Source organism: Eumetopias jubatus, unplaced genomic scaffold, assembly GCF_037043125.1.
Source record: "Eumetopias jubatus isolate StellerSeaLion01/CBP00866 unplaced genomic scaffold, mEumJub1_p1.0 scaffold_9, whole genome shotgun sequence".
Lineage (NCBI taxonomy): Eukaryota > Metazoa > Chordata > Mammalia > Carnivora > Otariidae > Eumetopias > Eumetopias jubatus.
This window is the reverse complement of record NW_028274815.1, coordinates 114,369,869-114,388,100: the sequence shown is the minus strand read 5'-3', so window position 1 is coordinate 114,388,100 and position 18,232 is coordinate 114,369,869. Positions and strand designations below refer to the sequence as shown.

Below are 18,232 nucleotides of genomic sequence, written 5' to 3'. Positions count from 1 at the left end.
CTAAATAAATAAACTTAAAAAATAAAATGACAATTTAAAAAAATCCTAGGATATTTTAATGACATGGGCAAATGTTTACAATGTAGTGCTAAGCAAAGAAGTAGGATGAAAATTGTATATACCCAGCAGTTTACTGATTATGTTAAATAAAAAGTGCACAAAAAAGACTATACAAAAATAAACTAAAATATTTGTTATCCAAAAAGCTTTTTTTAAAGGAGTCATGCTTCCATTGCTTGAGTTTCTACCAAGTGTCAGGCAGATGAAGATCTTTCCTCTCCAGCAGTGGAGAACAGGAAACCCGGGACGGCGACCCTGAGAGGTCAGCAGCCCCAGACACTCTGTCCTCTCTGACCCAGACTCCCTGGGTGACCCTTCCAGGCCTCAGCCCTCCTCCCACACGGTAAGAGAGGGCCACAGATGCCCCCTCTGGAGACCCATCCACCCTCTTGGGGTTTTCCCAAGAAACACCTGTACCCTCCCACCCCCATCAGGGCCATACATCCAGGATGATCCCAGCACAATGGTTTGTTGTCATAAATACCTTGTTCCACACCTGAATGTCCAGCAACAGGGAAATGAGAAATAAGGTAGGGTGGTCACCTGCTGGGACACTCCACTGAGAAGGAATGAACTATGTATGCCTCTGTTTCTCATGCTGACTAGACCCTAACAACTTAATGGTCAGGCAACGGAAAGAAAAAAACGACACTGAAGAAGAATCTCACAGCTGGGTAGCATTTTTGGAGATCTTTAAAACACAGAAAAACAATTTTATGTATTATTTATGCATCCATATCTATGTAATAAATTCTTAAAGGCACAGACTTAAAGGCAACCATATCTATGTAATAAATTCTTAAAGGCACAGACTGGAAAGGACTATATTTCATGACAATGGTTGCCTCTGGGGAGGGAGAAAAGCAGGACTGAGAGAGAGACAAGGTGGAGAGGCTTCAATTTTATCTGTCACTTTTAATAATTTTATTTAAAAAAAATCAGAAGCAAACATAACAAAATGCTAACATTTAATACTGGGTGGTGGGTTCATGGGATAGTTGGTATATTATTCCCTTCACTTTTCTTTATTTTAACATCCCCCCCCAAAAAAAAAATGGATAGTGAAGAGAAAGCCATGGGATAAAGGAACCAATATCTATTGAAGCCTTTCTCTGTGCTGGCCAAAGTCTACAGCAGTGGTTCTCAAAGCGTGGTCCCTGGATCAGCAGCGACAGCATCACCTGGGAATGTAAATTCTCAGAGTCGCAGGTGGATCTACTGAATCAGGAACTCTGGGGTCAGGGCCTAGAAATCTGTGTTTTAACAAGCCTTCCAGGTGATTCTGGTATACTGCCAAAGTTTGAGAAGCACTGGGCTAGACTGTGATAGTTATGACAATAGTTCACATGTATTAACATGTATACCTGTCACGTCGTGCTCTAAGAGCTTTCCATCAATAACAACCTAACCTTCAAAACGACCCTGTGAGGGAGTCATTATTATTAATATCCCCATCCTACAGGTGTAAAAACGGAGGCACAGGAAGGCCAAATCCCTTGCTCAAGGTCAACAGGCAGGTTGCTCCCAGAATCCCACTTCCCCTTGCATGACCCCCACGGACCCTAGCTCATTATAGCCTTGGAGAAAGAATAATAGCCCCATCTGACAGAGGAGGAAACTGGAATTGGGAGAGAGAGAGCGACTTGGCCCAAGGTCTGACGAAGAGGAAAGTGACGGGGCAGACACCATGTGGTCTGTCCGGGAGGTTTTGAGTTTTGACCCAGACCTGCTGGGGACCAGCCCAGCGCGGGAGGAGGCGGGAGCGCGGCGAGCCGGCCCAGCTGCAGCCCCGCCCGGGTGTGGTTCGCACGTCACGCTTACGTCCAGCTGTCCCCTTCCCCACGACGGCTGCCGACCCGCTGCCAACCCGCCGTGACCTGTCACCCACCCCCACCAGGAACCGTAAGGGCCTTCCCCTCCCGGTCTCCGTGAAGCCCCATCCCTTCCTTCTCGTTTTTCTTTTCTTTTGCAGAAAGGGAACCTTGGACGGCTCCGAGAAGCGGAGGCTGGATCGAAGTCACTCGGTGGCCAGAGCTCCCCTCCCTAAGAGCTTCACCAGGTTCGCAGCCGGGCCATCTCCTCCGCCAGCCCCTCATCCCGCTGCCCGCCCGCCGCTCCCCCCACCGCCGCCCCTCCCCGCCGCCCCCCAGCCGGCCCTGCCCACCACCCCGGGCTCCCCCCTGTTCCCCCGCAGCGAAGACCCTCAGGCGGCGCTCAGCGGCCGGGTCCGCGCCACTCACCTGGGCTCCCGCTCCTCGTCCTGCGGGCAGCCGGGATCCTCGCAGCTCGAGCGCCCCCCCAGCTCCGCAGCCCCCGGGGTCCCGGGGCGCCCGTGCCCGAAGGGAGACGAGCTGACTTTCGAGAAGAAGCAAGGGCCCTGCTCTGAGGGGCCTGGGCGCCGCGCGGTTTCTCCGGCTCCCCGGACGCTGAACCGCCCGCGTCCCCTCCCACTGGCCTCTAGGCCTCGGTGGTGCGTCCCGGCTGGGACCAGGGACGCTGTGGCACCCACAGGCTATCTGGGTTCCTTAGCCTCGCCCTGAGCGATTCTAACCCCACCCCCATGCATCCTAACCCCGCCCCTGAAGAGTCTAACCCCACCGCAGGGACTCTAATCCCACACCCCACCTCCCAGCACCCTAATCCCACCGCCCGAGGACTTTTTTTTTTTTAAGATTTTATTTATTTATTTGATAGAGACAGAGACAGTGAGAGAGGGAACACAAGCGGGTGGAGTGGGAGAGGGAGAAGCAGGCTTCCTGCGGCGCAGGGAGCCCGATGCGGGGCTCGATCTCAGGACCCCGGGATCATGACCTGAGCCGAAGGCAGACGCCCAACGACTGAGCCACCCAGGCGCCCCTCACCGCGCAAAGACTTTTTTATAAAGATTTTATTTGTTTATTTGAGAGAAAGCGAGAGAGAATGAGAGCAGGAGCAGAGGCAGAGGAAGAAGCAGATTCCCCGTTGAGCAGGGATCCCGATGAGGGATTCGGTGCCAGGACCCTGGGACCAGGACCTGGGCGGAAGGCAGACGCTTAACCGACTGAGCCACCCAGGAGTCCCCAAGGATTTTTTTTTAAACACCGCCCATCCCAGGCTTCTAACTCTGCCCCTAAGGATCCTAACCCCGCCCAGAAGGATAATAAACCTGCCCCTAAGAATTCTGATCCGTCCCCCAAAGATTCTAACCCCACCCCCTCCTCCAAATACCTTACACCTGCCCTAATGCATTATAATCCCCGCCTCCCCAAACCCTAATGCGGTCCCCAAAGGGATTAAACCCGTCCTCACAAGAACTGCAACACCATCTCTTCCCAAAATCCTAATTCTGCCCCCAAAAGGATTTAGAATCTCACGTTTGAAGGATTTTTTAGCCTCAGCCAACCGGAGTTTTTTCATCCTGCCCCCAAGGATTCTAATCCAGCCAACCAAAGGATCTTAACCCTTCTCTTCAAAGGATTCTGACGCAGCCCTCCAGATTCATAACCCTAACCCCAGGGAATCTAATCCTGCTCCTGGGTAATCCCAATCTTGTTCCCAAAGGATTTTAATCCACCCCTCAGGATTCCAATCCGATCCATCCAAAAAAATTCCAACGCTACCCTCAAGGATTTTAACCCCTCATCAAAGGATTCCAACTCAGCCCCCAAGGATCCTAACCCCTATCCTCGGCACTCTCACAGAATTCTAACCCCCACCCCCTTTAGCATTCTGATCGGTTTTCCCTACCACTTCAATCCACTCTTACGAGCCCAGGCCCCTCCCCCACACCGTGTCCCAAGCCTTCCGGGTACTTCTGTGGTCTGCGGGTTCTGCTCCACAGGCCCCGCGCGATTCAAAGGGCATGCAAAGTTTCTCACCCGCAGGCACCGCCCTGGCTCATTCTTGGCCGGTTTCCTGCAGCTCAGATGACTTTGAAAATTGAGGGGGCGGGATGCCTGGCTGGAGGGCAACTGGAGGCCCCACATGAATGAGATGTGCCCAGGACCAGGCAAGGACAGAGCACATCTCCTGGAAAAAGAGAGGTATTGTCGCACTGAATTCTGCCAAGTACACTTCCAAGATGTGTAAGAATCTTACAGCGTTTCTGTATTCCCACTGCTACCAGCCACTTCAGGCTACCATCATCTCTTCACTCATTCATTCATTCATTCATTCATTCAGCAATACTATGCTGAGTGCGGGGGCTACACAGGGCTTCTCAACTTCAGTACTATTGACATTTGAGCTGCATAATTCTTTGTTGTGGGGGGGTTGTCCTGGGCAACGTAGGACGATGAACAGCATTCCTGGACTCCACCTACTAAATGCCGGTAGCAACCTCCTTCTCCACTTGTGACAACCAAAAATGTCTCCAAACATAACTAAATTTGTGTGGGGGGAGGGGGGCGGGCAGAACCATGAATTAAAAGATAATGACCCTGCTCTTATGTGTTTGGTATCTGTGCTGAAATACACATATGTGATTTTAAAAATAAATTTTTAAAAGATTTATTTATTTATTTTAGGTGGGGAAGGGCAGAGGGAGAGGGAAAGTCTCAAGCAGACTCCACGCTGAGTGCAGACCCCGATGTGGAGCTCCATCCCAGGACCCTGAGATCATGACCTGACCTGAAACAAAGGGTTGGATGCTCAACTGAGCCACCCAGGTGCCCCTTTAGAAATAATTTTAATTCTGTGTTTAATTTACTTTAATAGTACTTAATTTTGTGCTCCCCCCATTCCATCCCTGTTATTAACATTTAGCCACATTGCTGAAGGTCATTGTCTACATCGCCACAGTTTATTTGTCCATCCCCCTAGTCATGGACATCTAGATGGCACACAGCTTTGGGCTACCACGTCCCCGACGGATGGGTGTAAGAATTTTGTAAAGACTTGCTTTGCCAAGAATGATGGTTGCTTGCAGATGGCTGCTGCCAAAATTCTTCTAACATTTCCCCACATCTTTTTTTATTTAAATTAATTCAAACAGTCTTATAGAACACCCAGTGCTCATTACATCACATGCCCTCCTTAATGTTCATCACCCAGTTACCACATCCCCCCAACCCCCTCCCCTCATTTCCCCACATCTTGACCGACTCTTGGTATCATCCATCAGTCTTTAAAAAAAAAAAAGATTTCATTTATTTATTTGAGAGAGAGAGAAAGACAGCAAGAGCGGGGGAGGGGCAGAAGGAGAGAAGCAGACTCCCCGCTGAGCAGGGAGCCCGATGCAGGCTCTATCCCAGGACCCTGGGATCATGACCTGAGCAGAAGGCAGACGCTTAACGACTGAGCCACCCAGGCGCCCCTGAAAGTAGGTTATTTGGAAGATGCAGAAAACACCGTAGTGGTGTAGGTGAATAAGATAGGAGAGGGAAGAAAGCCAATTAAGAGAGCATTGCAACCAATTATACAACTGTGGGCTCCTGGAACTCATTCCTGCTGGAGGGGGAATTCTGGAGACACTGTAGTATTCCCACTTCATAGTTACCCTTCCTGGAAGATGAGGGCGCTGGGGCATTTATGTACCAACTCCTGGCAGACATTGGATGAGGGATGCTCTTGGGGGGTATTAATCCTTCAGCACTTCTAGCCTGCCCCATGCATACTCCAGCCACCAGAGAGAGAGCCTCCAGGAAGAGAGATACATGTTCTGGGAACACGAGAGGGTCATCATTACCATCAGCTACACCTTCTTCCACAAGTTTGTCATTCTGATGGCAAAGGACCACAGACAGCTGAAACATTGACCTGTTAACAGCCAATTCCACCTGCCCCTCTTTTTGCTATTGAAGTAATGCTGCAATAAAAATCTGTGCGTGTTTCCAAAGTTCCTATCAACTTTATTTTTGCATAGTTTTATATATAAAATGCACCATTAAAATACTCAGCTTGATGAATTTTGGTAAAGGTATACACCTGTGTAACCACCACCCTAAACAAGATATAGAACATTTCTACCACTCCAAAGAATTCCCTTATACCCTATTGCAGTCAACTTCTCCCCCACTTCATTGCCTGTTTTTGGCTTTTTGTCTATTGTAGATTAGCTTTGTCTTTTCTAGAATTTTAAATAAATGCAATCATACCGTATGTTTCTTTTATGTCTTTCTTCTCTTACTTCCATATTACTTTTGAGATTTTCCATGTTGTTACATGTTGCAGTATTTTGTTCCTTTTCACTGCTGAGTAGTATTCCACAGTTTAGATGTATCACTATTTGTTTATCCGTTTACTTGCTGATGGACATTTGGGTTGTTTTCAGGTTTTGGTTACATGAAGAAAGCTGCTATGAACCTTCATGTGCAAGCCTTTGTATGGACATGCTTTATTTCTCTTGAGTAAATACTTAGGACTGGAGTTGCTGGGTCAAGTGGTGAATGTATATTTTAACCTGATTAATACACCGCTACATTGGTTTTCAAAGCAATTATACCATTTTGCATTCCGACCAGCAATATATGGTTTCCAGTTTCTCCACATCCTTGCCTATTTGGTATTGTCATTCTTTTTAATTAAAAAAAGTATTTCCCGTCTAACTCATATTAGCATCAAAGAACATTTATACAATTACAAATTTATCCTAAAACACTGCCTTACCAGTACTTGGGGTGGCAAACATTTTATTGATTGATTCATTCATTCATTGTCATGGGGAATATAGCCGACCACAAGAAGTAGTGCTAAATGCTGCATCTTTGGCATCAATCTAGAGTTCAAACCCTGGCACTGCCATTTATCAACTGAATGACCTTGAACAAATCAAATCACTTCTCTGAGCCTCAGTTTCCTCATCTATCGAGTGGAAATAACAATTGTATTTATCTCAGTGAATCATTGTGAAAATCAATTGACATCTTATGTGCAAGGGTGATAGGATTACAAGAAAAATAAATCAGAGCAAGAGGTTGGTATGTGACTTGAGACAGAGTGGTCAGGGTAGACCTCTCTGAGGAGGTAGCATGTAGCAGAGACCTGATGAACTGGGGGAGTGAGCCATGTGATAATCTGGGGGAAGCATGTTCCAAACAGAAGGAACAATAACGGCAAAAGTCCTGAGGTGCAACCGCACTTGGTGTGTTTAAGGGATAAAGGAGGCCACGTAGCTGGATCAGAGTGGGTGCAGAGGAGAGTGATGGAAATGACGTTGGAAAGGTAGTGAAATCAGAATGTGAGGCCAAGAAGTCTTGGTGTTGATATAAAACTTTAATTGACACAAGATGGGAGCCATTGGGAGGTTTTGAGCAGAGGAGTAAGCCACACTGGCTTGTGTTTTAATGGGATCTGTCTGGCTGCTAGGTGGAGAAGGGATTGGAGGGGCATGAGGAAAGCAGGGACCCCAATGAGCAGGCTGAGGCAGTCATCCAAGGATAATATGATGGTGGCATGGGCCAGGGTGGTGGCAACTGACAGTCGTAAGAGCTCAGAGAGAAAAAAGATCAGAATGCCTGAGACTTCATGGGTATGTACAAGGGAAGTCAATACAGCACCACTTTTACTAGGAAAGGGTTGGAAATAATCTAGATATCCATCATTTGGGGACTGGGAAAATAAATGATAATGCACTAATGGAGTACCAAGCTGTTGTCAAAAAGAATGAGGATGTATAAAAACCAATTGTATTTTGGGCGCCTGGGTGGCTCAGTTGGTTAAGCGACTGCCTTCGGCTCAGGTCATGATCCTGGAGTCCCGGGATCGAGTCCCGCATCGGGCTCCCTGCTCAGCAGGGAGTCTGCTTCTCCCTCTGACCCTCCCCCCCTCATGTACTCTCTCATTCTCACTCTCTCAAAATAAATAATAAATAAATCTTTAAAAAAAAACTAATTGTATTTTATTTATTTATTTGTTTGTTTGTTTGGGTGGGGGGCAAGGGGAGAGAGGGAGAGAGAATCCTAAGCAGGCTCCACACCCAGCACAGAGCCCAACATGGGGCTTGATCTCATGACCCTTGATCTCTTGATCTGAAATCAAGAGTCAGATGCTCAACTGACTGAGCCACCCAGGTGCCCCCAAACTAATTGAATTTCTATACACTAGCAATGAACAATCTGAAAATAAGGTTAAGAAAACAATTTCATTTACAATATCACCAAAAAGAATAAAAGGTTTGGGAATAATTTTAACAAAAATAGTGCAAGATAATTCAAAAACTAAAAAATCACCCTTGAAAGAAACTGAAGAAGACCTAAACAAAATTATCTCATAGGACGGGAAAGATATCTCATGGAAAAGACATTTCTTCTTAGATTGGAAGACTTAATATTGTCAAGGTGACGATAGTCTTCAAATTGATCAACATAATTCCCATCTATTAAAAAAAATTGACAGGTTCACCCCAAAAGTTATATGGAAACACAAGGAATCCAGAACAGCGAAGCAATCCTGAAAAAGTGAAACAAAGTTGGAGGACTCTGAAACTTACTATAAAGTTACAGTAATCAAGACAGTGTGGTACTGTCATAAAGATAGAAATATATAACAATGGAACAGAATTGAGAGTCCAGAAGTAAGCCCTTACATTATGGCCAAGTGATTTCCAGCAAGGGTGCCAAGACAATTCAGTGGGGGAAAGAATAGTCTTTTCAATAAATGGTGCTAGAACTAGATATCCCCATGCAAAATAATGAAATGGACCCCTACCTCACACCATCCACAAAAATAAGTCAAAATGGATCATAGACCTAAATGTTTGAGCTAAAACTATAAAAGTCTTCATGATTTTGGGTTAAGCAAAGCCTTCTTAAATGTGACAAACAACAAAAACTGATAAACCGGATTTCATCAAAATTAAAGCTTGTGCAGCAAATGAGACAATCAAGAAAATGAAAAGACAATGCACAGAATGGGGGCAAATACAGATCTCCTAAGGGACTGGTATCCCAAATATATATACACTACAACGCAGCAATAAAAAGACAACATAATTGAAAAGTGGACAAAAGATTTGAATAGACATTTCTCCAAAGAAATTATACAAATAGCTAACAAGCACATGAAAAGATGCTTATTATCATTAGTCATTAGGGAAATACAAATTAAAGCCACAATGAGATGTCACTATACAACATTAGAATGATTATAATCAAAAAGATATAATAACAAGTGTTGATGGGCAGGGTGACAGAGCAGGGAAGGAGACTTACTGGTCCTAGTATACCCTTTGTACTCTTGAATTTTGGACCACTTGAATATATTAACTACTCAAAAATTAAAAGTCAATTTAAAAATCAGAGACTTCAGGGGCACCTGGCTCGCTCAGTCTGCATAGCATGTGACTCTTGATCTTGGGGTTGTGAGTTTGAGTTCCACGTTGGGTGTAGAGATTACTTAAAAATAAAAAAAATCTTAAAAAAATATCAGAGACAGAGGTAGAATTGAGGCTGGGTAGGATTTTTAGAGGATGAAAAAGTCAAGAAAAGTTTTTGGTGTGTACTTGACAATGGGTCAGGGATGGAGGAATGATGGAAGCAAAGGCACTGAAGCTAGACTGAGTACTTTTCACTAGCTGTGATTTTGCTTTCTCATCGGCAAAGTGGAATGATAAGAGTACCTACTTCACCAGATCATTAAATTATTGCATTAAAAGCTCTTATTATTGTGCCCTCACTTATATCATTTGATTTAATCTCTTTGAGATAAGAATGATTATAAATGGATGGCTCAGAGAGGTAGAGACACCTGCTCAAGGTCACACAGCCAGCTAGCGACAGAGCTGGGATTCAAACCCAGGTCTGTGAGTCTCCAGTGTACCTCCAAAGCCAGTGCTTGTAATGAGTACACAAACTCAGTAAGTGTGCCCTGGAGACGGAGGAGTAGAGAGACAAATTCGGATTAAAGGACACATCCCAGGGCTCAGTCCTGGAGGGAGGGCAGGAGCTGGGGAACAACGCAGGCTTCACTTTACAGTGAGTCAGATGATGGCTCTTTCAAAAATATATTTTCCTATCTCAGAAGGCATTTGCATTTCATATTTCAAATTCTTTGGGACCACTGTTGATTGTTCTATATTCAAAACAGTATGAGGAATGGGGAAGAGAGCCACAACCATTATTTCAGGGCTCAGATATTTCCCCTTTTATTTGCAAAGTAGCCAGTGTTCATTTCACAGCAATACCCTCCCAGGCAGGCCACTGCTGCCCTCATTTTCCAAGAGAGGCAAATGAAAATCTGAGAAGACCAGCCCCTGAGAAACTCACAACAACCCCAAGAGGTCCTTGATGCCCCTTCCTAAAGTTCCCCCATTCTGCATCACCTCCTGCTCCTTCCCTCACCCTGCCTTAGTTTTCTCCAGAGGACTTTTCATGTACATATTTATAATAAGTTAATCTGTTTATTGTCTGTCTCTTCTGCTTATTTGCAAGTTCCATGAAGGTACTATTCGTGTGCCCATTTTACAGATGAAGAAACTGAAGTTCAAAGTTTGTAAATAGCCAGTGAGGAATAGCATTGAGATCCAAACCCTTCATTCTTTGATTAATTCTATTAATATTTATTGAGGGCTTATTATGTGCATGTCTGCCAGGGGCTGGAAGCACAAAAAGATGAACAAGATAGTTTTCAAGCAACATCCAAATGAATTAGGGAGATAAAGACTTAAACCGATAACCTAGATAGAGTGGAAAATGCTGTGCATGATATTGTAGGACCAAGTAGGAGGGACATTGGTCCAGCCTGGGGTGCATCAAGGAGGACTTCTTGAAGGAGGTGATAGGTCGACATTTAAAGGATACTAACAGAAGATCATGGCAAAGGGTTTTTCAGACAGAAGAGACAGCCTGACAAAGACTGGAGGGAGGAACAGCCTGGCCTGACTGATGAACCACAAACACTTCTGTGCCCTCGGTGCCTGAAGCCCCTGGGCACAGACAGGTGGAAAATCAGCCTTGGAAATGGCAGCAGAAGCTGATGAACTGGGGCTTTCTTTTGTGGCTGAACGGATAGACTATGGGTGCCTTGGAAGCTTACCTACACCAGGTACCATCCTAGAGTCAGCTGACCTCCTATTCAGGGGTATGGTGGGACTAGGCAGGAATGGGGGTGCTGAGGGGAGCCCAAGAAGTTGTTTTTCTGCCCCCAGCTGCGTGGCCTCCTTCAGCTGACGGGTTTCCCCGTCCCCCCCCAAGGGGGTTGGGGGACAGTTCAGTTTCACAACCCCCTGCCTTCCCCTAGCGTCCCCGGAGGGCAAGAAAAGAGGAAGCACTCATTGGACTTCCTCCTGGGTCCGGGTGCATGCAAGCTCAGGCAGGTCACCTCAGCGGGCGGGGGTGCTAAGCCAGACCTGCCACCTGCCTCCCAGCATTCTGCGAAATAACAGGGCCTGGGTCCCAGCCTTGCCCCCACTCAGTGGCGGCCACTCCCGCGGGGTGCGCCCAGGCCCCAGAACGAGAAGAATGGGTTCCCGTCCCAGCAATTCTGATATGCTGTCTACTCTTGGACAAGACCTTCTCTCTGAGCTTTGCATCTTGAACAAGGCACATCCTACTCAGCAATTTAAAACTGAGGCAATGTGCACAAATTGACATGGAGGGATCCCCAAGACACACTGCAGAATAGTATGAAAGTACACTCATTTAAAAAGTAACATGGTTGGGGCGCCTGGGTGGCTCAGTCGTTAAGCGTCTGCCTTCGGCTCAGGTCATGATCCCAGGGTCCTGGGATAGAGTCCCGCATCGGGCTCCCTGCTCTGCGGGAAGCCTGCTTCTCCCTCTCCCAACTCCCCCCTGCTTGTGATCCCTCTCTCGCTGTGTCTCTCTCTCTGTCAAATAAATAAAATCTTAAAAAAAAAAGGTAACACGGTTTTGTATTTACCTATATCTGTATGTAAATGCAAAGAGAAAGGTGAGGGGCTTTACAGCTGTCAACTTTACAGCTGACAAGAATAGAAGTTGTCACCGAAGAAGATAGGAACATTGGAAGCAGGGGGAAGAGATGGTGACTGTTTTTTAGGTTTTTTGTTTTTGTTTTTTTCATTTTTAAACTAGACTATATTTGTTTTTATTTGTGTAATTAATGGACTGATATATGTGGTTATTGAAAGGTCTTCTCCTCAAACATTTTGCTATGAAAATTTCCAAACATACAGGAAAATTGAAGGATTTACAACAAAACCCCTACAGTACTTACCATGGACATTCTACTTGCTTCATCACATGTCGGTCCATCTAGCTATCCAACAATTCATCTTGTTTTTTATAGATTTTATTTGTTTATTTGAGAGAGAAAGAGAGTACGAGTAGGGGGAGGGGCAGAGGGCCAGCAGACTCCCCACTGAGCGCCCAGCAGGGTGGGTGGGTGGGGGGCTTGATCCCAGGACCCTGAGATCATGACCTGACCCGAGGGTAGACACTTAACCGATTAACTGACTGAGACACCCAGGTGCCCCATCATCAATGCATCTTTTTAAAATGCATTTCAAAGTAAATTACTTCAGCCCACATATTATTAACTAGAGTTCAATGTTTGTTTACAGAATTTTTTTAGAGGGGGGAGGGGCAGAGGGCTAGAGAGAGAGAGAGAGAGTCTCAAGCAGGCTCCACGGCCAGCGAGGAGCCCCATGGGGGCGTCTTATCTCAGGACCCTGAGATCATGACCTGAGTGGAAATCAGGAGTCCGATGTTTAACCAACTGAGCCACCCACGCGCCCCTGTTTACAGTATTTTTTTTTAAGATTTTATTTATTTGACAGAGACACAGCGAGAGGGAACACAAGCAAGGGGAGTGGGAGAGGGAGAAGCAGGCTTCCCACAGAGCAGGGAGCCCGATGTGGGGCTCGATCCCAGGACCCTGGGATCACGACCCGAGCTGAAGGCAGACGCTTAAAGACTGAGCCACCCAGGCGCCCCTGTTTACAGTATTTTTTATGTAAAAATTACATATAACAGAGTGCATAAGATTAAGTGTACATTTGCTGAGTTTTTACAAATGCATATGCATCAATGTAACTTCAATCCCATAAGATATACATTTCTATCATTCTAGAAAGTTCCCTCTTGTCCTACAGTGTATTTGAATTGCCAACATTCTATGAGTCAGCATTCAACACAGGGCCAGGTATATAGTAAGTGCTCAATAAATGTTAGCTGAGGGGTGCCTGGCTGGCTCAGTCAGCGGAGTGTGTGACTCCTGATCTTGGGGTTGTGGGTTTGAACCCCACATTGGGTGAAAAATAAAATCTTTTAAAAAAATAAAAATAAATGTTAGCTGAAGGAATGCATGTGCACATGGCCTATTTCCCTGAAGGCAGAAGCATTTCTTTTTCTCTTGCACTCCCCCACAGAACTGAAATTCAGTAAATGCTTAATAAAGACATACTGATTGCATTAGGTATATATTGTGTAACAAACTACCCAAAATTTAGCAGCTTAAAACATTATAAAGGGTTATTATCTCACACACAATTTCAGTGGGTCAGGAATTAGGGGGCAGCTTAGCTCAGTGGTTTGACTTGAGATTTTTCATGAGGCTGCAGTCAAGAGCAGCCTGGAATTATCTGAGGGATTGACTGGGGCTGAGGATCCATTTCCAAGATGCCTCACCCACAGGACCATTGGCAGGAAACGCCCATTCCTCACCAAGCGAACCTCTCCATAAGACTTGCCTGAGTGTGCTCCTGACAGGGGGGCAGGCTCCCCCAAGAAGGAGTGATCCAGGAGAGCAAGGTGAAGTATCACATTGATTACCCAGGACATCCCTAGTCAATGTAGGGAGTAGTCTACACAAGAGCAGGAATACTATGAGGCTAGACTAACTGGGGTCTTCTTGGAGACAGTAGTCATTATGAACATGTATTCAAATTTTCTGAGCACTCGCTTTGTGCTGGGTGTGATGCTGGGCTCCAGGGAACGCAGGAATGAGTCAGAACTGACTATCCTGCTTCCCCTCACACGGTGTGTGTGTGTGTGTATGTGTGTGTGTGTGTGTGTGTGTGTGTGTGTGTGTGTTGGAGTGGCGGATGGGGGGGAGATCAGACAGACATGGAAACAGATGGTGTTACAGAGTACAATAAATATCACAATAGTGGTTTTAACAAAATTGCTTTTCTATAATTCATATTTGTGGTACAACATTTAAGACACAGCATGAAAGTTTCCTCCTCTCCTTATTTTATAGATATACACTATTCCAGCTTAGATGTGACAACTGGAACCTATTTCATATATCCTTCCAGAACTATTCCGTGCATATACACAAAGAAATTTCCCACCCTCTTTAAACAAAAAGACAGCACTAATCCAAGTGCATTCCTCTGCACCCGGCTTTACCCCCCCTCACTTACTTTATCTTGGAAGTAATTTCCTATCAGTTCATAGAAAGTTTCTTCATTTTTATTAATGGTTGTATGGCGTCCTATTGTATGTGTGAGCCTCGGCTTATTTAACCAGTCTCCTCTCACTGAACATGTGTTTATTTCTAATCTCAACGATTTTCCTTGCACATCCATCACCTCCACTTGTGTGAGTGTAAATGTAGAAGTCCCTGGCAGTGGAATTGCTGCATCGAGGGGTCCATGCATTTAAAATATTGTTAAGTAGGATTTATAACAATGTACCCTTCCACCAGCGACATGTGACAATGTCTGCACTCACATGGTAAGTGACCAGACTTTCCAAACTTAGCCAATCCAGTGACTGAACAATGTTCTCTCGATGTGTTAATGTGTATTTCTCTTACTATGGGTGAGGCTGGCACTTGCCACATTTCAGAGTTACTTGTATTTTCTTTTCTGTGGACTGTACAAATAATTTGTCTATTTTTCTATTGCACTGTGGGTGTTTATTATTTATTTGAATGTCCTCTTTACATATCAAAGGCACTATCCCTTTGTCTACACGACAAGCTTCAAAAACAGGAATTTTGGGGGGTGTTAGGAACAAGTTGCTTTTAGACAGAAATGAGAAGTTTCTGCAGGTGCTGACATTTTCTGGGCACCACGGCAGAGCTGCCCAGGGTCTAAGGGAGCAGCTGTGCCCTGTAGGGTTCTGGTGGTGGGGGTGGGAGGTGGGGTGGGCAAGGAGTCAGTTGTTAACTCTTGCACTGAATGGAAAGGGCTATCACAGAAGACAGTGAACTCACCATCGCAGGAAGTGGGCCGGACAGGCTGGCCTGGCTCTAAGACCATTTGCCCTTCATCTGAAATGTCTGAGGATAGACAAGAAATGGGAGGACACACCAATAGGGCTACCAATTTCTGATCATTTAAGCCTGAATGGGTGGCGACTGCATCCGGAAATACCAAGCAACATTACTTAATAGAAATATAAACTTTCTAGAATGTAAACACCATGAGGCCATGGTTTAAGTGCTAAACAGTTATGGAAGGAAGGAAGGAAGGAAGGAAGGAAGGAAGGAAGGAAGGAAGGAAGGAAGGAAGGAAGGAAGGAAGGAAGGAAGGAAGGAAAGAAGGAATCTAATCAAAGGATGTGAGAGGCACCGTTTCTGAGCGGGGAGGGGACCCTCTTACTCCTGCCCCCCTCTGAACGTGCTCTCTCCTCCTTCCTCCATCTGAGTCAGGTCTCAGCCTCGGTCATCAGGTCCTGCCCCAGCTCCCAGGGCCCAGGCTCTCCTCGGCCGTCCAGTCAGCCCTCCTCTCCTTCAGTAAAATGCAAGCCCTTTTGGTCACTCCCCTTTACCTGCACTTCGAGGGCCTTCTAATCTGCCCATTCCTCTGCTTTTCTCTCCTATAAGTCCTGCTCCTCACCCTCCACACCCCATGTTCCCAGCAATAGTTATGGTCACATTTATTGAGCACTTACTGTATGTCCTCTTACATGGATCTTGCTGAAGTCTTGCAATAAACTATGAGCTCTATGAGGGTGATGCTATTATTATCCTCATTTTATAGATGAGGAAACCAAGACCAGAGACATTTAGGAGCTTATCCAAGGTCACCCAACTAGCAGATGATAGAATTGGGATTCAAAACGCACTCAGTCTGACCCCCAGGGCTGTGGTACCTAACCACTGCAGTAGAGCTAACTGGTTATCAGTTTTGGGGTGTGCCATGCTCCTTTGAGCTCCTTGCCCTTTGCTCATGGTGGCCCCACCTGGAGGGCTCTCCTGTCTACCTTCCTCTACCTGCCCAAAGTCTTGCTCATCCTTCAGAGTCTTGCTTGTAAGTCACCCGCCCCCCACCCTGCAAAGCCTTTTCTGTTTTCCCCAGGAGGAGCTAGTTGCTCACTCTTCAATTTCACAATTGAGAAGTTTATGCTGTAATCATTTGGGGACCTGTCTCCCCCATCAAGCCGTGAGCCCCTCCTGGGACAGGAATTGTTCTATATCTCCCTCTTGTCTAGCACAATGCCTCTAGTGCATGCTCTTAGTGCATGCGCTTTAAACATTTGGTGACAAAAGGACGGTGGCCCGAGGACTCCTCTCCAACATGCCGCTGTGAAGGTCTGCTAGGAGTCTCGGTGGGGGGGGAAGCTGGGAGGGAGTAGGAAGTTGCAGGACCCCAAAACGAAAGGAGTCACACTGGAAGGGGCAGCTGGAGACAATTTCACTAACGTCGCCACTTGTTCATGGATCAAAACTGTCCCCAGGAGATCTAGCTGGAAGGGAAGTCCCATCCTTACACCACCCCTAGAGGTCTTTGGGAAGCAGCTGTCCCACCACCCGGGGTTTTCCCCCTCTTGCAGTGCCAGGAATGAAACCATAATGGGAAGTGATCCTGGAAGGGTCTCTGGATGCTACAGTAGTAAGTGTGGCCAGAGTTCTCATGCTCGGAGCCTGGACTGCCCCTTTGGACCTCAGCTACCAAGGGGTTACGTGGCTTTGGTAAGAGGGTAGTTCCGGGATGGGTAGGGACTTCCTCGGGGTGTGAGGGAAATTGCTCCATCCCTTGAACTATGGGGTAAGAACTGTCCCAGTGACTCTCAGCGGCCCTGTCACTGCGCTTCTCCCTCGGTGTCTCCCTTATGCAGGAACTTATTAAAGTCCCCCAGAGTCTCAGGACAAATGCCTCGGCCTGTGGTCACTACACCCCAAAAGCTGGTGGACAGGATAGTCGAGCAGTTAGGACTATGGGCTCTGGAGTTGGCCAGATATGGGTCCAAATCCCAGCTTACTGTGTGACCTTGGGGCATTCACGTCATCTCAAGCTCCAGTTCCCTCATCTGTAAAATGAAGATAAATAAATTGAAAACATCAAAATTAAGGATTTGTTCAATGGAACAAATTTGTTCAAAGGAAGGCGCAATGGGCCAGTGGTTTGCAAAGTGTGCTCCCTGGACCACCAACATCACCTGAGTACTTGTTAGAAATGCAGAATCTCGGGCCCCAGCCCTGCTCTACTGAGTCAGAAACTCTGGGGTGGGGCTCAGCGATCTGTGTTTTAACAAGCCTTACAGAAGATTCTGGTGCATGGTAAAGTTTGAGAACCACTACCCCAGACAAACCCGACATGAGCAACATATTAGGAGATGATATTGGGAACATCAACATCCAACAAAGCATTAATACCTAAAATTTACAAGCTACTTCTGCAAATTGACAAGAAAAAGACAGGAAACCCAATAGATAATGGGCCCAAGAAATGAATGGGCAGTTCACTGAAGGGGAAGCCCAAATGCCTGACAAGTATAGAAGATTCTGAATCTCATATTATCAGAGAAATTCAAACAATGAGATGCCACCTTACCTCCAAACTATAGGTAAAAATTACAGTCAGATAATGTAAAAGCGAATGAAAATGTGGGGAGACAAGCGTCTTTCACATACCACTAATAGAATTTAGTGACATTTAAAACACATATGTGATCTACTAATTCCACTTGGGTATAGGGTCCAAAGACATTTTCACATAGGCCCATAGGGTCATGTTCAAAGATGTTCATCACAGTATTGTTTGCGGTGAGAGAAGGTTGGAAGCCACCTGGGTGTCCAGCCCTGGGGTGGGGGTGGATAAATAACACCACAGATGCACAGCTTGGAATGCTTTGCAGCAATTTGATGTGATAAGCTAGATTTTCCCACAGCAACATGGATTATCTTAAAAATCATACGATGGAGTGAAAAAAGAAAGAAACAGAATGAGATCTTTACACAACACCATTCATGTAGGGTAAATGCACACACGAAGCACTGTGCGTTTTATGTTCAGGGCCACATAGCAACACGTAGGGTGGGTGGACACAGGGTCATATATCAACACGTAGGGTGGGTGCGCACAGTGGGGAGGGGAAGGAGTGTG

The 18,232-nt window shown here is 46.1% G+C and overlaps 1 protein-coding gene and 1 long non-coding RNA gene across 5 annotated transcripts in view; one reads left to right on the top strand and one right to left on the bottom strand.

The window, feature by feature from the left end:
• Positions 1-2,572, bottom strand: part of HCK (HCK proto-oncogene, Src family tyrosine kinase) — a 39,010-nt gene extending 36,438 nt beyond the window's left edge. The window contains exon 1 of one of the 2 annotated variants that reach the window (XM_028118797.2): positions 2,301-2,572. The gene's annotated coding sequence lies outside the window, so the exon portion shown is untranslated. The remainder of the gene's footprint in view (positions 1-2,300) is intronic. The other variant, XM_028118795.2, reaches the window with a different exon arrangement.
• LOC148163591 (uncharacterized) lies at positions 2,263-7,409 on the top strand. 3 transcript variants are annotated; one of them, XR_015768997.1, is made up of 3 exons: positions 2,263-4,082; positions 4,566-4,706; positions 6,311-7,409. It is a non-coding gene; the product is annotated as an uncharacterized LOC148163591 (long non-coding RNA). The 3 variants fall into 3 exon arrangements; XR_015768996.1 differs by lacking the exon at positions 6,311-7,409 and adding an exon at positions 5,660-6,154; XR_015768995.1 differs by lacking the exon at positions 6,311-7,409 and adding an exon at positions 5,630-6,154.
• Positions 7,410-18,232: the final 10,823 nt, after the last annotated feature.